Consider the following 24,714-nt stretch of genomic DNA (forward strand, 5'->3'; position numbering starts at 1 on the left):
TTTCATATTATTCGAGTTACGTAAATAGTCTCGAAAGTTTGACTTGAGCGTTTTTAACCGTTTAGGTAATTGAAATTCATTATAGTCTGGGAATCATAATGCGCGAATTCGAAACTGCAGCGAACCAGTTTTTTTGAACGTATTATTTTCGACTGGTATGGGTTTTCTACGAGCAAACACGAGTGTCTCGATGAAAAGTACGGCCAAAAATCATGGGCTCATTGATTATGGAGGGCGGAGAGCTGAGAATCAAGCCTCCACTTTTTTTTCTACAGGAGAATTTTTGTAAAAATTGATACAACAGGAAAGAAGTTGAGAAACCTGCGGGAAAAGTAGTGAAAATATAATGAAAGAATGAGGTCAACCCTCAACGAATTCGGATGGAAATTATGATGGTAATTTTGCTGGATCATCCATGATCCAAGGGAACAGGTGACAAAAGTTTGAGTAAAATTGGAGAATGCCACTTCACTTTTGGTCCGAGTTGATGTAAAGTGGTCCATATTAGGTCTATGCCTACTTAAAACTGAACATGGCTACCTTAAAAAACACTCACGCATTATGCGTGAGAAAACCGATTTTTCTTCAAATACAAATCTTTTATGAACAAACTGAATCACTTTTTTGAAACATTTGTATAGCAATTTCATCTGTTTTCAATCGAATCGAATCATTTACGAACGATTGGTGATTAAATAAATTTATTGATTTCTTGGTGAATCATTCGCAAACCGATCGATTAATTTACGATTGATTCGGTTTTTGTGAAACTTCGAATAATTCACAACCGATTGGCGATTGAACAAACTGATTGATTCCTAGGTGAATCACTCGCGAACGAATTGAACTTTTTAGTGAATCATTCGCGAACGAATTGATTTGTATGTGTGACTCATTCGCGAACGAATCGATTAATTTACTTGATTTTTGGCGAATCATTCGCGAACGAATTGATTCATAATCGCGAACGAATTGAATAATTTTTAGTGAATCATTCGCGAACGACTTGAATTTTTTTAGTGAATCATCCGAGAACGAATTGAATAATTTTTGATGAACCATTCGCGAACAAATTGATTTGTATAATTGACTGGTTCACGAACGATCGATTCATCTATTTAATTTTTTATGAATCATTCACGAACGAATTGGATAATTTTTGGTGAATCATTTGCAAACAAACCAATTCTTGGTGAATCATTCGTGAACGAATTGATTTATAATCGCGAACGAATTAAATAATTTTTAGTGAATCATTCGCGAATGACTTGAATTTTTTAGTGAATCATTCGCGAACGATTTAAATTTTGTAGTGAATCATCCATTTTTGATGAACCATTCGTGAACGAATTGAATAATTTTTGGTGAATCATTTGCGAACGAACCAATTCTTGGTGAATCATTCGCGAACAAATTGAACAATTTTTGGTGAATCATTCGCGAACGAATTGATTCATAATCGTGAACGAATTGAATAATTTTTGGTGAATCATTCGCGAATGACTTGAATTTTTTAGTGAATCATTCGCGAACAACTTGAATTTTTTAGTGAATCATCCGCGAACGAATTGAATAATTTTTGATTAACCATTCGCAAACAAATTGATTCGTATAATTGACTGGTCTGCGAACAAATCGATTCATTTCCTTAATTTTTGACGAATCATTCACGAACGAATTGAATAATTTTTGGTGAATCATTTGCGAACGAACCAATTCTGAATTCTTGGTGAATTATTCGCGAACAAATTGAACAATTTTTGGTGAATCATTCGCGAACGAATTGATTTATAATCGCGGACGATTTGAATAATTTTTGATTAACCATTCACGAACGAATTGACTCTTATAAGTGACTCGTTCGCAAACGAATCGATTCATTTGCCTAATTTTTGATGAATCATTCACGAACGAATTGAATAATTTTTGGTGAATCATTCGCGAACGAATTGAACAATTTTTGGTGAATCATTCGCGAACAAATTGAATAATTTTTAGTGAATTATTCCCGAACAAATTGAATAATTTTTAGTGAATCATTCGCGAACGAATTGATTCATAAATTGAAGAATTGATCAATTTGTTCGTGAATGATTCCCTTAAATGAGTTAATACTCTAACGAACAATTCGCTCAAAATTGAATCAATTTATACGTAAACAATTCGTTTGAAAACAGATCCACTTGTTAATAAACCTTTTCTGCTCTCGATTTGGTCTGGCCAATTTCTAGGTGTCTCTTTCCTGAACTAAAAAAAAATCCATTTCTGAAACTTCCTTCCATTAATTCAGAAAAGAAAACAACAATTTTTGAAGAAGCCTTAATGTGAGTATATCAATTGGTGAAATTGTCATTTCATCTCGTATTTCATTTTGGAAACTCGTCATTTTATTCGACAAAATTAGTATTTTTTTTCTCATGTCGATTAGCAAATTTTCAGTCATCCTCCCTCGGTCCCCCCACCTGAAAAATCCTCATTTTCGTTTCTATCAGTTTGACTTATTTTTCACGAAATTGAATAAAAAATCTACAATAAAATTCAATTGCAGAACTAGCATTCAAGTATCCAAACCTGATGAAAAAAGACAGGAGGAGGAAGATTCTGAAAGAAAAGGGGTAAAATTTTGAGGGTCTCATTCAGTGCACACGCCAAGGGCCTCCAACCGACCCAGTCCGCTCTTGAGAGTAAACTTCAAGCAGGGAGTCCAACAAAATCCCATACAAAAAATCATGACTTTTCTATTTGAAACTGCAAGGATTTTTTTAATTTGCCCCTTCCCAAAAAAATGAAAAATTGAAAGAAAACAATTTCAAGTTCAAGAGTGAACTTTAAGTTATTATAGTGACCAAGGTGAGAGGGAAGAGGGAATGGTAAGTACGCAACGTGAACCATTTAGAAAAATTCCCCCTCCCCCCAACATAAGAAATCTCTGAAAATTTCATCGTAAGTCCGCCTTGGGGTATATCTCCTCCCATTCATAAAAAACAGTCTAAAACTTGGTAGGTATATGCGAGTGATTGTCTCCTACTATGGTGTGTTTGAAATGCCAATGCCATGCCCAGTATAACTTTACTTTATATGTACTTGCATAGAGTAAATTCGCTTTCCATCCGAAAATTGAAGTGACCAGAGTTCATGAGCTTTCGAAAACCAAATTCGATACTCATGAAATGGCCTATCTCTAAAATTGAAAGCGACATGGGTAAACAAGTCTTCCAAGAAGGCTCAAAATTGAAATTAATTTTGCCTCTAGCTCTTTTAATTTCAAAAATAGGCAATTTCGCGGAATAAAATTTCTTGTTTGTCTCAAGAAATTACACTCTAAATTCACCTTCAAAGTCAGCAAAATTTCAAATTTCAAAAAATTCGAGCGACTTGAAGAAAATTTACCTTTTTTTTTTGAAAATTTGATCGCTTTAAACTCTTTTAATTTCACAAATAAGATATTCTGCGAAATATGTAATTTCCTTTGTTCGTTTCAAAAAATTGGACCAGGAATTGCAATCAGAAATTTTAAATTTTAAAAACCTACAGTCCCTTCCAAAACGAACGATTTTTCATCACTTTATACGCTCGTCTCACTGGATTACCTTGTTAAGTCGATGAGTAAAAATTGAACCATCCGTCGAATTTTTCATCACACACCGACGAATGAAAAAGACCGCTGGAATGTGGCACGCAACGACCTCTCGCCCAGATAACAGCTGCGTATCAGCTGTTAGGTAATTCGAAACAGAAGATATGCACGCATTTACAAAGGAAACGGTAATAACTCGCGTATTTCAGCTGGGAAAGGGCGTTTTTAGCTCGAGTGCTACATACTCCAAAAATAAGTACCGCCAGAATATGCATAGGTAGGTATAACACAGTACCTAGTACAAAGTGTATTGAAATACTCGCAGTATATTACAAACCGAGAAATTATGAACGGAGGAGCGAAGACGTAGCCTAAATAATGATCTTATAGGGCGACTTGGAAGTTGGAAATTCGATAAATTCGCGCCTATTTGTCATTTTAATAGGCTGGCAAGTTAGCGCGCCAGAAAAATTTCCTATCGTCGGTGTAGGTAACAATAATAAAGGCGCGCGTGCCACATCTAGAAAAACCAGAAATACCAGGTTATTTGGAAGCAGATGGTGTTTTCGGGGGTTTAATATTGACTGTGTAACAGCTGCCTTATTATACTCAGCTTTATTTAAAAACCTGGCTTTTTTTTTTATCAGACGCATAGGTAATAACCCTTCATCCTCGTGTATAGCGAATAGCGCAACACCCTATTCGAAATGTTAACAATAGCAAATTATACAAACTAGATTTTATACATACCTACTGTTTTTGTATGGACAGGTTTTTTTTTTTTTACATACTTGATAAATTTATAATATGTATAAGTTCATCTGTGTATAGGTAAACGTATGGTATAAAATTAGCAAAGGTGCTAAATTGTGTTTCGTGTTATGTACATAGGTACATATATTCGACGATAGGACGGGATATAAGCTCTCGTCGTGTCGTTGTGGAAACAACCCAGCGACGACGACGACGGATGAAAGTATATAGAATAAACTCAGGTGTTGAGTCGAAAGCGTTGAAACGCGCCAAATTTTTAATTAATAGTTATCCCCGAAGAAGAATGACGAACGATGGAAGCTATTCGAGTCGAGCAACCGAAAGCACAGCGCTCTGGTGTCAAGATTGATGTAACGAAATTATAAATTACACCCAGCGCAGCAAATAATATTCTGCGTCGTTGATCAAATTCTGTTTCTTTTTGTTTTAAACACTGTCGTTGATAAGGTTAAGAGGCGAAAGCAAATTGAATTTAAGTTACTCGATAGACGACGACGCGGAGAAACGACCGTCAGCACCAGGGCGACACCCACTTTTTGTCTTATATTTTGACCAATGTAGTTATATGATAATTTTCTGTCTCGTCGACGACGAAGACGACGTCGTCGCGAATATGCATTTTAGTACTATAACTCATTTAAGTTGTTCGCTTTTCTCGCATGTAGATAAAACGACGATGGTGGATTGAAAATTACTATTAAATCAGACGATGGAAAAGTCAACAATAGAGGTACCTACAATGGTGTCGAGCTTCGGGGTTTTAATATTTAAACATCCCTCTTCGCCTTCGTAAAGGGATTTGTTTCGGATTTCTACGTATCACGGTGTATTTAATTCGTAATTTGAATTTTAGTTTCCATGTCAAGACGCATGTGTGTTCATGTGTCAACAGATGAGTGACCTTATTGTGGAAAATAACCAGGTACAATTGAGAAAAACTTCAAATGAATAGGTTATATTGTATATCTAAAAAATTTGAAGGGGCAAACGCGATTTGAAAAGGAAACACAGAAATGAGTTTCGAAGGTACATATTTAAGAAGATCATTCCCTAATTTGTCTATACTAACTAGAAACTAGAAATCTCATAAACTGCCTCTCTGGGATTTTTATGAAAATTGGTCCCCAGTCGTAGCCCCTGTACCAGTGGTCACATACTTACGCTTTGCCACCAAAAGTCGTGCTTTATTTCAAAAATTGTACAAAAATCTCGTTCTTTGCCAAAAAAAATTCAACTTTTTGCTATTAAAAAGGTTTATCTGAAATTGCCAAAAAATGAAAAAAAATATACTCGAGTGTATTTTTCTATGGCCTAAAAAACTGCATATTTGATAAGATCTCCACGAATCATGCAATTTCCTAAGGAATGAGCCCAATATTATTTTGCATAATTATTTCAGACCAAATTGCATACTTTGGCATATTTTAGGGGGAAAACCTGCATATATCTGTGTATTTGAGCATTCTCTGGTATTTTTTGCATATTTACGGAACTTTTGTAAAAAATTGCGATTTTTTGTTCAAAAAATTGTAAGGCTGCTAAAATGTCATCAAGAAAATTTTTTCCTGAAATAATTTATGAATTTATAAATGACTTGGTTTGTCAATTTTAAAAAAGATGAATGTATTTTTTGATCACTCGGTTCATTTTGTTATGAATTAACAGTTTTCATGTTTTTCAGTTGGAAAAATCCTTTTCAGGGATACGTCACTTAAACTGAAATTTTTACATATTTTGGGTGAAAAAATTGCATAAAATATTGCATATTTTCATCATATTTCAGCATAAAATTCCCAGCTTTAAAAATGCCCAGTTTTGAGCTTCAGACAAGTAAAAAGCAAAAGTTAGAAATTCTGAACTATGAATTAATGAAATACATACATACAAAAATTTCTGCTATGAAGAGGCTTTCAATAAAAATAATTGCATTGTTGGATTCCTTAAATTTCATCTAAAACATATGTGTACAGAACCAACTTTATCCTTCTTTTTCAACTCGTACCTATTGTAAAAGGATAGTCCCAATTCAGAAGTTCGAGTTGTAAAAAAAAAAGAGTTGTAATGCTCCTAAAAGGCAAACCACATCGGTTAGTTTTGGCTACAAAATGAGATTCCGAAAATTTCAGCTCAACAATAGTGCCTCAAAGTACTCCTTTTTTTCCCATGAGAATTCACATAGGTATAATATACGTAAGCAATAAGCATAGACAATAACTGTTATTCATTTTTTTTGTTCTTTTTTTACCTTTTTTCAGAATTATGATTCACAGAAGACAGCTTTTACTTTGAAATCTTAGACTGTACGTTGAGCTGCTCCATTAAAACGCATTTTGAACTCAAAAGGAGGGAGCTGAAGCCCCCAAAAATTGAAGCCAAAATTTAAAAAAAATCAGTCATGTATTGGTGCTTATTTCGTTGATTTTTTTATCGTAAAACTTGAATATTTTTTCTCTTGAAAAATTAACGTAAATAATTCAACTGTCTCCCAAACATAAAGGACCTGCGGTGGACTTGAGAAGAAAGAGCTAGGTTAAATGCCTCAAAAAATTTTTAAATTCAATTTTTGTAATTTTTGCACATTTTTTCGACGGATTAACTTCTCTTGATCCTCGTATGTAAAACATGCAAGAAAATAAATGAAAAACGAGGCTTAAAAAATAATTTTTATTTTAAAGGCACCCATTTTCGAAAGGGAGTTTGGGGGTTCATGTACCTACCCCCAATTATTTAAAAACAGTGAAAATCTGCCAAATTAAAGAATTTTTAAAATAAAAATTGAAATGAATGACGTAGAGACAGTTAAGGGCACGACTGATGTATCTGCAGTGAATTTAGTGGGGACGAAATGCCCCAGAATTTGAAAAATTCAAATCTTACTTTGGTCCTAATCCCACTATCAGAAAATACCTAATCGAAAAATGACTCTCGGAGAATAATTTTTAGCTTATAGGTACTCATTTTGAAAATAAGTTGAAGGGGGAAGGGGTGGTTAATGTATTCCATATTTTTTGAAAACATTTATAATGTTCTGATTAAAGAACTTTTCAAATAAAAATTGAAATGAAAAACTTGAAAATAGTAGAAGGAATTACTAAGGTATAAGGTACCTGAATTGAGTTGCGATGGTGGAGAAAGAAGGGAGGGGTTGAAAGGCTCCAAAATTTGGTATGTACATACTTTTTCAATTCTGATACAAAATACTTGTATAGAGAAGTGAACATAAACACGCGGGAGAATAATTTTGACTACAAAAACGTGCTATAGGCAGAAATTGGAGGGGGGGGCTTCCCAGATTTTGAAAGCTGCGAATCCGTTCACTTCACAGGTACTTCCGAGTTGCAAATATATAAATAAATTAGGATAAATCAATTTTCCCTGGAATTTTTTGGAATTAGATGGATTTCTACAGTTTTTTTTTTTTTAAATTTAGAGCTCATGACCTCTTTCTCAAAATTGGCTCCTACGTATAAATAAACATATTCTTCGGATCTCACTTTCGTTTTCTGGTAGATGATTAGTATAGAATCAGGGAGTCAATGCGACGGCAAAATGTACAAAAATTACTAAAATATTGTTTTTCAAAATTTTGGTGGGATTTGACTTTCTCTCTTCTCCCAAGGTCCCTCTTGGGTCCTTCATACCCTAAATACATACAATCAAAATATTTTTATTTCCTTTATGCTTTATTTGCAAGGAGAATTCGATAAGAAGTTCTGAGGGGACTTCAATAGACTACAGGGAAGTTTTTGGACCCCTCTATTTTGGATGATCACTTTTCTACTGGGGTTTCAAATCTTGAAATTTACTTTGATTAAAAAAAATTTTTCAAACTGTTTTTTTTGGTAATAATTTTTGTTCATAATTAATCACTTAGAAAAAACCGCTTTGAACATTTTTCACCTTTCCAGAGATTTTGCGTGATACCTATTCAAAAGCTGTGTAAAATAACCAGAAAAAGTGAAAAAATTCAAAAACGGCGTTCTTGCTTCCAGATGGATATTATTAAAATATAATTAATTATCACAAAAAAAAAAAATGTTTTCAAAAAATCTTTTTTTTTAAATAAAAATTTTCAATTTTGAAAACCCTAGAAAAATGATGGTTCAAGTCAGGGGTTCAAAATTTTTCCTGCAGTCTTTTGAGGTCCCTCCACAGCTTTTTATGGAATTCCCCTTCCAATTTTCTGAAAAAAAAGCAAAAACAGTCCATCTTATTACCTATTTACAAGTACCTCTACCCTTGTGTTAAATTTCAGTCAATCGATTTAAAATAGCTTCACGCAGTGACCCCCCCCCCCACACACATTTTAGACTCCCCTTCTCCAAATAGGTAGGTATGTACATGCATTTTTTCAAAATCTACCACCAGTAGTTGCTTCAATCAGCAAAATCGAACAAAACCAAAAAAATACCGATAAGTTTAACTAACAAAGCCATTTAAAATTATAGCTGAATTCACCAATATTAAAAGGAAAAAAAATTTCAGACTCATCCAAACCCAAAATTACACACTGGAAGACGAACGAGCCTTTATCTCTAATTTTGTAATTTTGAGTTTTCGGCATCTTTCTAATGCTCGTCGTATAAGGGGTAAATTTGGCGGAAATATGAAAAAGCTATAAATGATTCGTTACAATTTATGGCTCTTTCATTTCCTTTCCTGTATCGTAATTTAATAAGCGAGATTACTCTTGTTTTTGCGAAACAGGCGATAAGACGATAAATTAGGATTTTCTTCCAACGTATAACGTGTAGGTATTTTCGGAACGAAAGTTTATTCGAATTCTTGAATTTGCAGCAATTAAAAACGTCGCGTCGTTTTATAAACGACAAATCAAAATTTGAGCGTGCTTTTGCGAAGAAATTGAATATAGACTAAGGTAACCTAAAAGCTCTTTGAACCTTTTTCTTTCAATTCTAAAATCTGAAATATTAATTCGCGTTCGAATGATCGAATAATATGTATTTTAAACACAGGCATCTTTCACAAAAGAGAAATCCCAACTGGAATGAAAAATCGTGTTAAAAATACCCCCAGCCAAAATGGCAAGGGCTAAGGTTCATTTCTCGAATTTTGAATTTAAAGAAAATCAAATTCGGGTCAAAGGTGAGAAAAATGAATAATAATATTGAAGTTTTTACCATTCGAGTCTTTTTTTCACTCGAAAAAACAAATTAGAAAAATTACAGGTTTTCCTATATTACGTCACCAAACACGTATTCTTTAATGACCAATTAATTACCCTTTATCGACACCAACCACAATACCCTTAACTTTACCTCTTAAACTGACCAAAAAACCTCAAAAATTAATCCATTTCACCACATAGTACCCTACCTTCTGTTAGCTCACTTCACTCTCATTTATACTACGTAAAACAAGGTAGTCAAATTTTTCGCACACAAAGTGCCAAAACAACACCGCCCTAGAAGACATTTCAAAGCAACGAGCGAGCGGAAAAGGAAATACGACCACCTCTTGGAAAGAAAGAGAGAGAAAAAAAACACGACCTAACGAAAGAGAAATAACGGTCTCCAATTTAATAGTTCCACAGGTTACGTATTTCGACCTTTTTTCAACAATGTAAATTTTTATATCGTTTTTATCACGCTGCGCTGTGCTAACAAATGCGTTTTCGGCTTTTTACAAATTTGCGGCTTTCTCGTCAATAAATGTCACCGTAATCGTAATATTTACAACCGAGAAGGTTTTATTTACGCGTACATCTTGAATCTTTCATCGTTCGGCATTGGCAAGAGGTAGTCGAAAAGCGTTCGTGTTTGCGAAATACACCTTTAACAATACCAACCAACGTATACGGTAGCAGTATAGGTATATTTTCGAAAAATCAACGAAAATTTAAAACCTCGCAGACAACAATGCGTAGGTATATGGTGAAGTAAAATCATCCCCAAGTCAGAGAGTTTCCAAACACAGGGGTGAGATTTTGGAGAGGTGTTGTTCTATGTACAGCAGCGAACGAGAAATACACTCTTGTCTCGTTCTCTCGCACACTTGGCCCTATGAAAAAGCATGTTTTTCGTGCATTGACGTAGTTAGCAAGTTGTTGGCTCGAGAGAGAAAATAAGGAAAGGGAAAACTTGATGGCTTTTTTCAAACCTCCAAAAATATTACTGCTACCGAGTAAATTTACTTTACAGCGAAAATAGTATAATATCACAGATGCTTTGTGTAGTACGTGGTACGTGTACTTTTGAAGCCCTTATTCCGGTTTCATGTATCGCCTCTCGCGTATCAAGTTAATGCACGCAAACCTCTCTCTGTGTTCTTTATAATGTACGTATATTATGATGAACTTTATGTATTATAAAGATCCACCCGTATATATTTAATATACTCTCGCAGACGAGAGACACGACGATCCGGTATATAGGTACTCTCGTAGAGCAAGAAATAGGCTATATACGTATCGTCTAGGACGAATTTCCGCTCGATTTGAGGATGTTTCAGATGTGGGCTCGGGCATAGGCATGTTCTAACTGATAGAATTTCCTAAAGGGAGAAAAAGACAACAAGAGAGAGAGTTTGTTCACTGTTTAGCGTTTCGTGAGCACGATTATTACATAATATGAAAAAGTTTTCCACGTAAAGATACAGAGTGAGAGGTACACGTACACGAGAAAGGATCGCGGCGGGCGCGAAACGCTATGAATTTTATTAACGTGAAAAGAGAAAGAAGAACGTAGGGTAACAACATCAGGAAAAAAAAGGGACATCCTTTTTTTGTTTTGTCACCATATTTCTCTTGTCACTTAACATCGTCTACGTTTCTCATTAACCTCAACAGTGAGCAGAATGAGCGTATATTTTTACGTCGAAATTGAATTTTTTTACCTCGTTTTGAATTATTAAGCAAAAATGCTCGTTTGAAAGTTCCGCTGCAACATCTGGAATCGTAAAATGTAAAATTATTACAATGGAAAGAATTATTCATCGTAATAGAAGGCGCATCACCGTATCATAGGTACCTACCCTTCTCATCGTAGTCTCAGTCTCCTATTTATACCGTTTTTCACCTTGCGCGAAATTTTTACGGTTATTCAACCGATCAACCATAAGGTGGATAAGGGATACGAGAACGTCGAACTTTTCGAGAGAGAGGGGAAAATCAATACGAGGATAGAAAATTTATCTATGAAGTTGTTGCGCGTTCAAGGTAGACTATACAGAAAATTCGAAAGAATGGATAAAAGAAGGGTAGTCGAGAGCCAATGCGGACCCAAGGGGAATATAATTCGGATTCATTTTTAGGGACGAAGCTATATCAAGGTTTTTGAGAGGGGGAGGGGGGTTCGACTTGATATTTGCCGACTAATATTAGAAAAAAAAATTAAAATACCAATTTTGATACAACTGACGCTGAACACGAATATGACGTCAGATTTTTGGTTGGACCCCATCCACGGCCTCTAACAAATTTTTTGGACGTTTACTAATTGGGAGAGGTTCTGGGAGCCATGGGTGAGGTCAATTTGAAAAACTAAGGCTATATTCGTGTTCAGCGATATCGATAACATACTATTTCATGTGTCACGATTGAAACCATTTTTTTTTAGGTTACCCCCCTTGGGGAGGTTCTGGGGGCTGTGGATGGGCCCGATCAAAAATCTGACGTCATATTCATATTCAGCGTCACCAAAAACATACTATTTGATGTGTGGCACGAAAAAAACGCTATATTGAACTTTTACCCCATTTGGGGAGGTGCTGGGGGCCGTGGATGGACCCAATCAAAAATCTGACGTCATATTCGTGTTCAGCGTCACCAAAAACATACAATTCGATGTATCACATGCTCGAGATTTTCTTTCGAAAGTTTCGCCCAAAATTGGGGGTGGGGGTGCTCCCCCTCCATTAAGAGATCCCATCTCGAAACTTGAATATTTCGAAAAAGTATCAAAAGGTACATCTATGGAAATTTTTTCAGAATTTTAAATAGTAGCTCCCACTTACAGCGCCATTTTGAAATTTGAACTTTTAATTTGAAAGTTCAACTTTCAACTTTTGAAAATTTCAAAATGCTTAAAAAAGTTCTAAATGCAATGCACTTTCGAACTGTGAAATCAGTTTTGATCAAAGTATCATAGTTTTGGAGGAATGGGCTGCTGAAGTTGAGTACCTCCAGACAATGTGAAAATAATGGAAGCCCCCCCTCCCACCCGCCTACTGAGGGGACTGGGACCAAACTAATTGCGGGGTTCTTACTTACTGGGTGGGTATATATTGTAAACAAAATTTGAGCGAAATCGAAAGACATGACTTTCAAAATCGCATTTTTTTTGGTTGAATTCACATGGAATGATTCTCCAGAGAAGTTTATATTTTCACATTAAAACTTCAAAGTTGAATGATATTTTTTTTTAGAAATTTCAATTTTGAAAAAGAAAAGAGAACACCCCGAGCGAAGCAAGAACAAAAGCTTTCGAAAATTCGTTTTTTTTTATCACAAGCCCTTCTTTTGTCCAGTCCTCCAAAAACTGCCCCCTTTTCCCCCCTTCTCGTCATCCTTGGTTAAAAGAAGCGTTTAAATAGGTATGATGAGCGGTAAAATGTATAATGAGTCGAAGGAATTTGACTGGTACACGTATGTTTAATTTACAAATACCACCGTCTGAGCGACTCCAATTTCCAAGCAAACATGTGTTGGAAATGAAAGCGACAGAAGACCGCATCTTTACCCTAAATCATTATCTGCCATGTACAATGAGCTACATATGCTTTGGAAATCGTCTAGAATCTGGACTGCAGAACATTTTTGCAAATACGAAGATCACTCTAGTCTCCTTTAGAGAGAAGACAGATGATAGAAAAAGGTAAATGGCCACAAGAATAGAAGCGAAAAAAAAATCGAAGGATTATGACAAAATTCAAAGAAAAGTTTCGTTTTGAGTTGAAAGTCACTCGGAAAAAATTTCAACTGTAGAGGTGTCCCACTGTCCCTGAAAGGGAGATATGAGTCGTCAAAAAGGAGGCATTTTTGAAAAACTCGTAGTTTTTTCGCTCTAACTCATACCTAACCTGCTTTGGGGGGAAATGGCCCAATCCAAAATAAAGTTATTGAGATCCTGCATCGACCTACAGACTGTTTCCATTAAAAATCCAAGATCAGTTTTGGGGCTCTACTGAGCAGTTGAAAATTGGCTCATTTCAGGGTAAATTTGTGTTTTTGAGATATTTCCTGATCAAATATTTCGCATCCATTTCGCTAAAAAAGATATCATTTTTCAAACAGAAAAAAATGTAGGTAAGCTTTTTAGTCATTTATGCAAATTTCAAAACTCCGAAAAAAATTGAGAAATTTTTGACTATTTTTCTCAATTATTTGAAATTATCAATAATCACAAAAAAAAAAAAAAAATTGGCACTACTATGTACATTCCAAAATAAATATTTTTCCAGGTTCAGAAATCATATCTAAAAGACCCACCAACCTCGCTCACCCTGGAAAGGTCAGTGTCCATATTTGCATATATCTTCATTTAATACAATTTTAAATCATTTCCTATATCATTTCAAATCCAGAAATTAGTACATAGAAACAACAGCGACTCAATTCGTACGACATTGACCAAGCAGAACCAAACTACACAGGATAAGAGAGTAGGACCCACGATAACCAACAATGAACACGAAGAATAATCCACAATATACTCCACAAGACAGAACGTGTTCACAATGCGAAAAATTTTGCAACAGGAAAAGAAGCAGTAGCCATGACAAAAGATAAAATAAAACTCCTAAAGAACAATCTGACGCCCTAAAAAAAAAACAGCTTTCGAACATTAGACTTATCTCAGCAATAAGATCTATTTACTTCTACTATATACAACAAGTTGATATGATGGAAAGCACCTCCGCATTAGATGTTGAAATATCTACAAAGAAAGTTTTATTATTTTTAGATAAATAAGGAAAGTATAGAGGAAAAAACATCGCTTCGAGGCTGATTTTTATTCTACAAGGGCTTCATCCCTTATATCCCTATATACAAGCCTTAGGATGTTGAATTTCGTTTAAAAAGTTTTACAAGTGTCCAGAAATATAATTTCATCGAGCTTTTGATTTTTAGAAGTGAGAAGGGAGAGAGGAACAGAAAATTGAAGAAAGAGATTAAAACTGAAAGTGATCGATATAGGTACTTATGTACGAGTAGAATCAGCAATTTGTGTACGTAATGGTTTTAATTTTTTTTTTTAATTTAATGAGGTGAAATGACCTTAACAAGACGTGGGAAGCATTTCTAAATTTTTAGGTAAATGCCTACCCTTCTACCCCGAAGAGAGTTCAAATTTTAAAAATTTTCATACATTTCTTTAAAAAATAATAGAGATGATTAAAAGATTATCATATTTTAAAAAGAATAAAGAACTACATATCTAAATATTTTGAGAATTCTCCCTGAACTTGGAAAAAATCAACTTTGAAGCTCTATTATCGTTTAAACGAGATTGTATCAGAGTACTAAAGACATCAAAAAACCACTTCACCTCCCCCTCCCACCACTCAAAAAAAATTAATTTGAGAAACATCAGAACATAAATTTTTTTAATTTTGAGCTACCACAGAGAATGTAACCATTGATCCAGAAATGTGAAATTTTTTCTACATTTTGTTGAGGTCATTTAGCTATAATTTTTTTTCAAGCTTCAACAACTTTCAAAAAATAAATTGAAAAAGCAGGTCTATTTTCACTTTAAAAAATCAAATCTTTGAAGAAAGTACACAACGAGCGATACGAAGTTTTTTGGTTGGTACCTACGAGTATAGTACATCCTGATGAGGAGGTCCTTGAAGAAATTTTTTTCAAAAGGTCAAATTCCGATTGTTTTCGAGTGGGGTGGTCGTTTAGACACTCCAGACGTTATCTTGCTGAAAAAACTGGATTCTGGAATTCACGAATTGGTAAAAATTAATTCTTGAACTAGCACTTCTGGAATTTCGGGGTAATCACCTAAAATGATGGAGAGAGGGGGCAATAGGGTGGACTGTCTTTGACCTTTTTTTTGGAAAATTAGAGGGAAGATTCGAGAGAAAGTTTTAGAGTGGCGTTAAAAGATGACAGGAAAAATTTTAGAACCCTGACTTGAACCATATTTTTTCCACTGAGTGGGGGTTCAAAATTTTAAATTTAGGTACCTACATTTAAAATAAAATAAAAAAACCTTTTCTGGTGATATTTAGTCATGTTATATCCACTTAGATCAGAGAAACCAGTTTCTGAAATTTTTTCACCTTTTTTAGGTTATTTTGCACAATTTTTGGGTACGTCTAAAATCATATCACTTTGGTGCTGTGGTATCATTGACTTTTTAGATATGGACATACGGCTATTGTCTTGAACATAGTAAGTCGAGGGTTGCGATCTGCGCATGCACTTGCTCTGTTGTGATGTTATACCACCCAGGTACGGGTACACGGAGGTGCAGGAGGTATAACATCATCACCTGGTACGACGTCATTTTTCAGATTCCGGCATGCGCAGAAGCCAAACCTCGACTAACTGATGAACTATGTTCAAGACCATTGGCTTATGTACCACTCGCAGTCCATAAGGTGCACTGGGGGAAAAATTTTCACCATAGGTTAAGAACCCTTATGGGAACCTACATAATAAATTTGATCCATATTGGTTCATTAGAAGGGAAGTAACAGCTGGTCAAAGTTGAAATTGCGAAAAATCATTCTGACTTGCCCAGTGGCACCTTACATGTTATATATATTTACCTATTTCTAAGCATTTTTATAAAATGATGTAGTTATCAATATTTTCATGGTCCTCCTAGCCGGATAAAAATCAGTTGCAATGTCGGAATCTGCTGAATGACACAGCAATCCTGCTAATGACAACAATAAAGATGTTTTTTAATATTGACAATACGGCGTTCTCGGTGGTGTTGTGCCATTGGTAACTGTTGCAACAAACCGTCTTCCACCAGCCACAGCGTTTGGTGATGGTTGATAGTTAGATGTTGAAGCTTGTTCAGACGCATCAGTTTGTTGATTCATGTAATTTAGAAATTTGCCGAACGTATGAAACTTTTTTGAATTGGAGCTTTCTTTTTCCAAGTCTTTTCGTAGTTGATACGGAATTTTTTCAATGAAGATGGAAATCAAAATTTGACTAACAGGATCAAAATTGGGTTCATTCTGGTTTTCATTGATGATTGATGAAAGTGCAGCGTAATGTTGCTGATAATTCGCAATTAAAGTTTTCAACGTAACTTTTTTGATATTCGGAGGAGTTTGATTAAGATGTGATATACATGTTATATTTATATTTACCTATTTCTAAGCATTTTTATAAAATGATGTATATAGACAGACGCATTAGGTAGTTACTCTGTATTCTAATAGAATAAAGCATAGTATACAGTCCACAAAGTTATCAATATTTATTTTTCAGGGAGTAACAGCTGGTCAGTCCCTCGTTGGCGTAGTAGGTAGAGCCGCGGACCTCTGTTCACGAGGTACCCGGTTCAAACCCAGCTACAGAGGCAAGCTTGTGCGTGTAATTAAAAAATCTTTCGTGCAATTATCAACATTACACGCCAAGTACCGTGGGACTACCAGTTTAGCCGAGCTAACAGATAATGCACGCCATCTGTTAGCAGAATCAAAAAGCTGAAACTGGTTCGAGCGTCTATAGAGGTCAACACTGAGGAGCTCGGGTCTCTAAACTACCCGGCTAGCTCCAAGGTGCTTGTGTAGATGTCACTAGAAAGCAACGGGAAACTACTAGTGGAAGCTCGAAACAACGTCGATTCCCTAGAATAATCGCAGTGGCAATAGGCATACGCCTCCACCCTGTTAGGGTACCACAAAAATGCGATTTCCAATGTCCTGTAAAGGATAAGGAACCACGACGACGACGAACAGCTGGTCAAAGTTGAAATTGTAAAAAACGCATTGTGACTTGCCCCGGTGCACCTTAAATATAATTATCATTATGATAAATTTATACATCCCCAAGAATTTTTTTCTGATTTTTCATTTTTTATTTATTTTTATTGATAATTTTAAAATTTAAAACTGCAGTAAAAAAGTGATGGTTCAAGTCAGGGATCTAAAATTTTTCCTGAAGCCCTCATGAGGTCCTCCTACAACTTTTAATCGACTCCTGCCTCCAATTTTCCAACCAAAAAAAAAAGTCAAAGGCGACCCACCCTAGAGCCATGATGAGTAAACACCAAAGTTACAGGTGCTGAAGTTCATTTTTACCCTTCTGGAGCAATTTGAAATTTCTGGAAAAAATTGAAAAGTCACTGGAGGCTCTAGAATAGCCCATAGGTAACTATTAGTCGTTGATATGTGGGAATTGAATTGAAGAAATTATTCGTATTGGTTCAATTTGCTCGTTAAAATTCATAATTTCATTTAAAAAAAAATTAAAAATCGCCCTTATAACAGCCTTTTTAAATTTTTTAAATTTTTAAAATTTCGCCGAAAATCCAAAAATCAACTTTAGAACCTGAAATGGTGGGGGGGGGGGTATTAGCATATTCTCTTTCAATCCAACTTGATTTTCTCCAAACCTCAGGGTGCCCATTCATAAGATTTCTCGTTAGATTAATGAGCCATGGATTGGATTTTGGGCACCCTCGCCTCCCCCCCCCTTTTATTGTATACGATAGCATAGATTTTCCAACAAAAATCCGACTAAAAAGTTAAAAGGGTTGATAACCCTCGACGACGTAGGTATAACAATACACCGCAGCGTTATATTTCTCAGGAATGGAATGACAGAATAATTTTCGTTTCATTACAGCACCTTCGTTCGAGGAAATAATCGAGCTAGGAAACTCGACGACGTAGGTATTGAGGTGCATACAAAATTCCAGCCAGAGCGTTATGACTATGAGATTAAAACAATATGCGAGCAAGTTGGAAAAAGGTCGGTTTGACGGAGCGGAGTGGCACAAGTTGTTGAGAGCATTCTAGATGAAAAGTGTCGACAGGTCGAATAAATGACGATTTTAACGAGCCACTATATTAAAACGAAGACGAAAGGCCCGAAAATATAAGTACTGTATGTGTATATAGAGGCTTAAGCGAAGCGTAAACGTAATAACATTCGTAATAGCCCTGGCCCTGCACCGTTGATTATTACCTACGTTAAAATTTCACACAGTTTACTCGATATACGCGATCAATACCGAAGGGTCATGGTACACATCGAATTAAAAGCGCCCAACGTTATCGATCCTCTGTGTGTTTTTCATTCTCCGGTCTCCCTGTGCCTGTACCATGTACTCGTAGTATGTAGACGTAGCCTATAGATGAGATACTGAAGGTACATTGTACATTGTACACCATCAAACAAAGGACCCTATAGCTAGACCAAAGCCCTCGACAAACTTCTCCATCTCCACCATCACCGCCACCACGATACGAGCAAAATATCCTATACGTGTACATACGAGAGTACGCGACGACGAATATCAGCGTATATAGAATTACAACATGTGCGCAATTATTAACTGTTCAGCAGCCGATAATTTAAACAATGGGATTTAGTTAGTTTCGGAAACTCTGTTCGACGTGTTAGGGGATGATCGACGTCGACGACGGTGACTCAGCAGCATCCATTATGAAAGCAACCCCCGCTGCTACTGGGCCAGTAGTATCACAAAGGAGATTGATTTTTTTTCCTCTTGCAGAAGCTGTGTATCCTTTCCTCTCCTGCGCACTTTTTGCGTCGAATTTGAAATGCTGAAAATCAGATGGGAAAGCGCACGTAATGTGCCGCATACGATGAGTCTCGATGATTCATACTCGTACGGCGGCGGCGGCGGCCCCCTCATCAAAAGGTCGACGCGGTAGATAGGACACAAAAGTTTCATGAATCATGTAATCGCTTTCGCGAATACAATCGGCTAATTTGTTCGAGTAGTTTAAATATGGGTTAGAGAAGAAGGAAAAAAAAATTCGCGCTCGATGGATGATAATTTTACACTCGCACATGTGGAACCGAACCAGATGACGAGATTTTCGCGCCGCAGCGTCGTCTTCATCGAGCGCGATACGATGCCTATGCCCGAGTTCATGGACGTAATTCGAGGTTTACGTATTATTCACACAAGCGAATCGACAAGTTCAAGGATACGTAATCTCGTAAGTATTATAGAGCCCGCCATCCGCCAGCACATTCATACAAAGGATTCCTGAGAATTATACTAATACAAAGAGAACAGCTCAATTGATAGACTATGCCCGGATTTAACCCAAGAATCTCGTTACGTTAATAATGCGCGATGAGCTATACGAATTATCAAGATAAAGAACCTTGTCGAATAACGTGCGTTCGAATTGGGCTCAATCGTCCAGCTAATGGAAATTGGCTCAAAATATTACCTACCTGTATGTACTTTTATCGAGTGGAAACGAAATTTTGGCAAAATTACGTACTTCCTAGTTCTGTAAAGTTTGAGGATTTATACAGCCTTATTTCTCATTGATTATTTAATGATGATGTAACTAACGATTAAAAATGATGTGATACCCATAACTGAAATTAAACTTTGTCAATTCTCTATGCATGAAGGGATGACTTCTACGTCATATTCGGTTTCTCTAGAATTTCTCTGGTAAAATAATCGAAAAGACAATTTTTTAAGAATTTTCAAAATTGAGAATTTCAACATCGATTTCGATTTCCGATCGAATATTGAAGATGATGAAGAAACAATTCCAATAAGAAAATACCTCATCTTCAAAATTAAAGAAGATGTACCTAAAAGTTCAAATTTTTGAACAAGTGTGATGAGGCACAAATTTCGATAACTTGATTGCCTGCAACTTCTTCAATTTTCCAAAAAGGCCATTTTGTTGATTTGCAATAAGATAAATGGCAAGAGACTGAAAATAGACAAAAGATGAATTTTTAACGTTTGATCAAATAAAAACATATTTTTTGGAATATTTTGAAAATTCAAGTTTGATAATTTTCAAAATTTTTGAACTTACTGTAACTCACCAAAAATCAAAAATAAACTTTAAGATATAAAACTTTAAGAAAGGAGTTTTAAAAATTCGTGAGAACACGAAGAGGTTAAATTTCCTCGCAAAGCATCTAGAATTTATTAAAACTCGCTTTTAGAAAAATTGTGCAAAAAATTGGTTTTCAGTTTTTTGAACGATTTAATAAAATTTTGAAAATAGTCAGTAGTGAACTTCAAAACATACACTTGATTGAAGTAAATAGTATGTACCTATCTACATTGAAAATTTCGCCAATTTTGATGCACAGACTTTTAGGCGAACACAAAAGTGAAGGAGCTAATAGGACTTTAAAAATCTGGAAGAGACAAGGGGATTTGGTAGAGTAGACTCATCAATATTTCCAAATTCCATACTACATACAAACATAAAAGTAGAAGTTTCTGTGAATATGCAGAAATTATATTTTCCTGGCGAAGAAATTGCATATCTCATTTTTGGAGGAGCAATATAATTTTATTTTAAAAATATCACAAATGCCTGAGGGTCATTCCACGTCAATTTGACCAAGAAGTGGTAAGGGGAGGTCGGTGATTTTTTGAAATTTCCCCAGCGGAAAGGCCTTCCGAAGGGATGACCAATGGCACAAATCGCAGCCCTCGAGCCCTTTTTTAAAAGCTGCTAGGGGGTGTCAAAGTTCTCAGTGAACTTGAAATATCATCCATTTCAGCAGTGGATTACTCGATAACCGCGATACCTACTTAAATGGAACTTTTTCTAATAGTTAGGGGTTTTGAAAAGTTTTTTGGTGATATCATAAAAATCAGTGTTGCCACTTTTTTTCGTATAAAAAATTAGCTCGAAAAGTTTTAAAACGTAGTTTTCATATCGTTCCGACTCTCAAAAATACTGAAAAAAATATATTATGGGCAGCTTTTCATGCTGAACAATATAATATTAAAAAGTTGGGATGGCATCATTTCGTAAAGTCAATTTAAAAAATTGAATGTTTGCGAAAAAAAATTCGATTTTTTGATTTAAAACATGAAAAAAAGTGTTAACTAGTGAAGTTGACCCATTTGACCCCTAGTTTTACGTATCCGTTGAAAAAGTTGAAAAAACCCCCTCACTCGACAAAATAAACACTCCTCGTCCTCACAAAAAAATCAAAATTTGAAAAAATTCAATTTTCAGTTCTAAACATCAGAAAAAGTTTGAATTTATTAAGTTGTCTTATGTATTTCATGAAAAGGTTGATAAAAACACACTCATATAACAAAAAAATTAAAATTCGTGAATTTTTTGAATTTTTTCGAATTTTGATTTTTTTGTGATGAGTTTATTTTATTGAATGAAGGGGTGTTTTCAAATTTTTCGACGGATAATATGTAAAAATAGGCGTCTAATGGGTCAACTTCACCAGTCAAAACTTTTTTCCATGTATTAAATTTAAAAAATCGCATTTTTTCGCAAATTTTCAAATTTTTTCAATTGATTTTACGAAATAATGCCATCACGATTTTTCAATATGCATGAAAAATTATCCATAATAAAAATATTTTTTTCAGAATTTTTGAGAGTCAATACAACATTATAACTGCGTTTTGAAACTTTTCGAGCTACTTTTTCGTACGAAAAAAAGTGACAACACTGATTTTTATGATATCACTAGGTAAAATACTTTTCAGAACCATTAACTATTGGGTATTGGAAAAAGTCTAATTTCGGTAGGTATCGCGGTTATCGAGTAATCTACTGCTGAGATGGATGATAAGTATTTCAAGTTCACAGAAAACTTTGACACCCCCTAGCAGCCTTTAAAAAAGGGCTAGAGGGCTGCGATTTGCGCCATTGGTCGTCCCTTCGGAAGGTTTTTCCACAGAAAAAATTTCAAAAAATCACCGACCTCCCCTTACCACTTTTTCGTACAATTGACGTGGAATGACACCTGCGTAAAATTTGCCCAACTTATTTTGCGAGGAAAAAATTTTAGAAACTTTTATTTAGCATGAGAGTATTGATATATATATATTGCATTCTTCTTCTCCTAAGCTTAGTGATCAACATTTTTTATGTTTTTCTTTTAAAACCATGACTTTTCCATTGCCTTCAGATAAAATATGAGGGACAATTATCATCAACCTGTAGGTATAAGTTTTTAATGGAAATGCTGATTTCTGATCAAAATTTCTCTCTCCAACATCATCTGATTCCCAAATTTGATCTATTGATGCACGAGAAAAAAAATTAAACTAAAACTTTTTCTAAAAATAGAAATCCTTATTTTCGAATAAAGAGCTATTTGTGATAGAAATTTGTCCAAAACTGATTATTTGAGAAGGATAAGAAATCTCTGATAACAAATTTTTATTGCAATGTTGGTGTGAAGTACAAAATATCTCTGTCTAAAACTGCTCTTACATGAGCAATCATTTTTTGTAAAACCTATATTATGAAGAATAATGCATAGAATTTAGTTGAAAAATATAGGTACACAATCCTTATTCAGTATTATACAATCTTAGACAATATTTCTATAGTTCGTTTTTGTTCGTCATTTAATGATGGTATTTCTCTAAGATAATTTAAAAAGTCATTGAAGGAGTGCTTTATTCGAAATTCTTCATAAGATAAATGAATTATGGAGCTCGTTAACCGATACAAATCCATACAAGTCCTAACAAAAGAGGGTAAGTACCGTGAACCCGAATTTTCTGAGTTCTGTTCGTATTGATCTTGTTAACTCGAAATCGCTATCCCTAAAAAATGCAAAATACGCATCCTCAATGGATTTTGACGTCTGATCATTCACCGATAAATATCCATAATAGTTTCGAAATTCCTCCAACGTATCTCGAGCAATTGCAGCGCCACTGATTGCCGTGGCATCTGCCTGGAAAAAGGAGCTTTTGTGACTGAATAGTTTTTTTTAAGGTACTAGCCCACTATTCACTTAATAAACTACATCAAAAATGCAAATAAATGATTATTTACCAAAACGTCGATGAAGAACACCTATTATAGCACCCGCTTCAAAATAAGTTATTTAGTTCAGCGTAAACGTCGATCTGGTTCCTTGTAATAAACAGGGGGGTAACCAAAAATAATTGGTATTAATAATATGTTAGTACTGCTAATTACGGATTTCAACATTTCGAATATAATAGGTAAGTACTCAAATTAAAAATGCGAACAAAATGTTAAATACGCGGTGATGCAACTGTTTCAACTAAAAATTATTTGAACCCACAATCTGAGTTCTAATAATTTATGTTGATAAGAGTTTTATACATTAATTCATCAAGATTAGTTAAGAAAATTATCCTAAAGGAATGTTATGAAAGATTCAAATTCAATTTTTCATTTTTTAAATTAATATTCAGTTAAAAATCGATAATTTATCTGCTTCCCAAAAATTTTTTGGGGGAGTGAAAAATTTTGAAAAGTTATTTTTTTTCAAACTTGCTATAAAATGGGCTAAAAGTCAACCACCTAGTATTGATCATAGTGGAGCAAACAGCTCAAATTCATAAGAAAATGGCATTTGGTGAAAGAAGCGTGAATTTTTATTTTGGTATGATGAATTTTAGCGCCAAAATGAAGTTTTTAAGACCGGGAGCCATTCAGGCTCCTCCCTCCTTCGAGGGGGGTGGGCTCTGCAATTTTGAAATAATTCCTGTCGCTCGAGTTTTGGTCAGAAATCAATTATTATGGTGTCTGCTGTTAGATATTAATTAGAACTTTCTATTTTCACTATTGGAACCATCCTCCCCCCTCTCCCCTTCGTGGGAGGCCCTGCCCCCTATATTGTGGATCTGGAAGATGGCGAGACTCAGAAACGTTATTTGATGAAAATATTTTACGTAAAGTGTACAATTCATTTTGGTGTATCAATTTTTGGTTACCTCCCCCTCTCTGCCCCATGTGACACCTCAAACTTGAAAAACATTCAAAATTGCCGTTATAATTGCCAAGACATGGTGGAAATGGTGAGCCAAATGCTAATTATTCTAGCTATTGGTAAGAAATAATATTTGTTGAAAGCAATACACACCGCAAAAAAAGACGACTCCCCCCTTTACGTGCCCCCAAAGAACCCCCAATCGCAAGAAATTTTTATGGGTGGAGATTCAATCAGAATTGATGTTCAATATTGATCGCTATGTTCCGCTTGGAGTGTTAGAATCATCGTATACCCCTCACCCCTTCAAGGGGGCAAACCCCTAAAATGTGGAACCGATAAAAAACCCATCTCCAGAGCTGAAATTCGGTAAATTTGTACTACCGACTTCGATTCCCAAGGAATCATATTCTCAGACGTGAGGAGTCTAATCATTTCTGGTTCTCATTCTTGGAATCACCGGAATTGAACTGAAAAAAACTTATTCTGAAGATCTCAGAATCGT

General features: G+C 35.2%; 1 long non-coding RNA gene across 1 annotated transcript; it reads right to left on the reverse strand.

Annotated features, from left to right (window-relative positions):
- Positions 1 to 22,653: 22,653 nt before the first annotated feature.
- LOC135835355 (uncharacterized) lies at positions 22,654 to 24,062 on the reverse strand. The gene is made up of 2 exons (XR_010556869.1): positions 23,303 to 24,062; positions 22,654 to 23,201 (listed from the first exon to the last, which is right to left on the reverse strand). It is a non-coding gene; the product is annotated as an uncharacterized LOC135835355 (long non-coding RNA).
- Between the last annotated feature and the right edge of the window lie 652 nt (positions 24,063 to 24,714).

This window comes from Planococcus citri, chromosome 2 (genome assembly GCF_950023065.1).
Source record: "Planococcus citri chromosome 2, ihPlaCitr1.1, whole genome shotgun sequence".
Classification (NCBI taxonomy): domain Eukaryota; kingdom Metazoa; phylum Arthropoda; class Insecta; order Hemiptera; family Pseudococcidae; genus Planococcus; species Planococcus citri.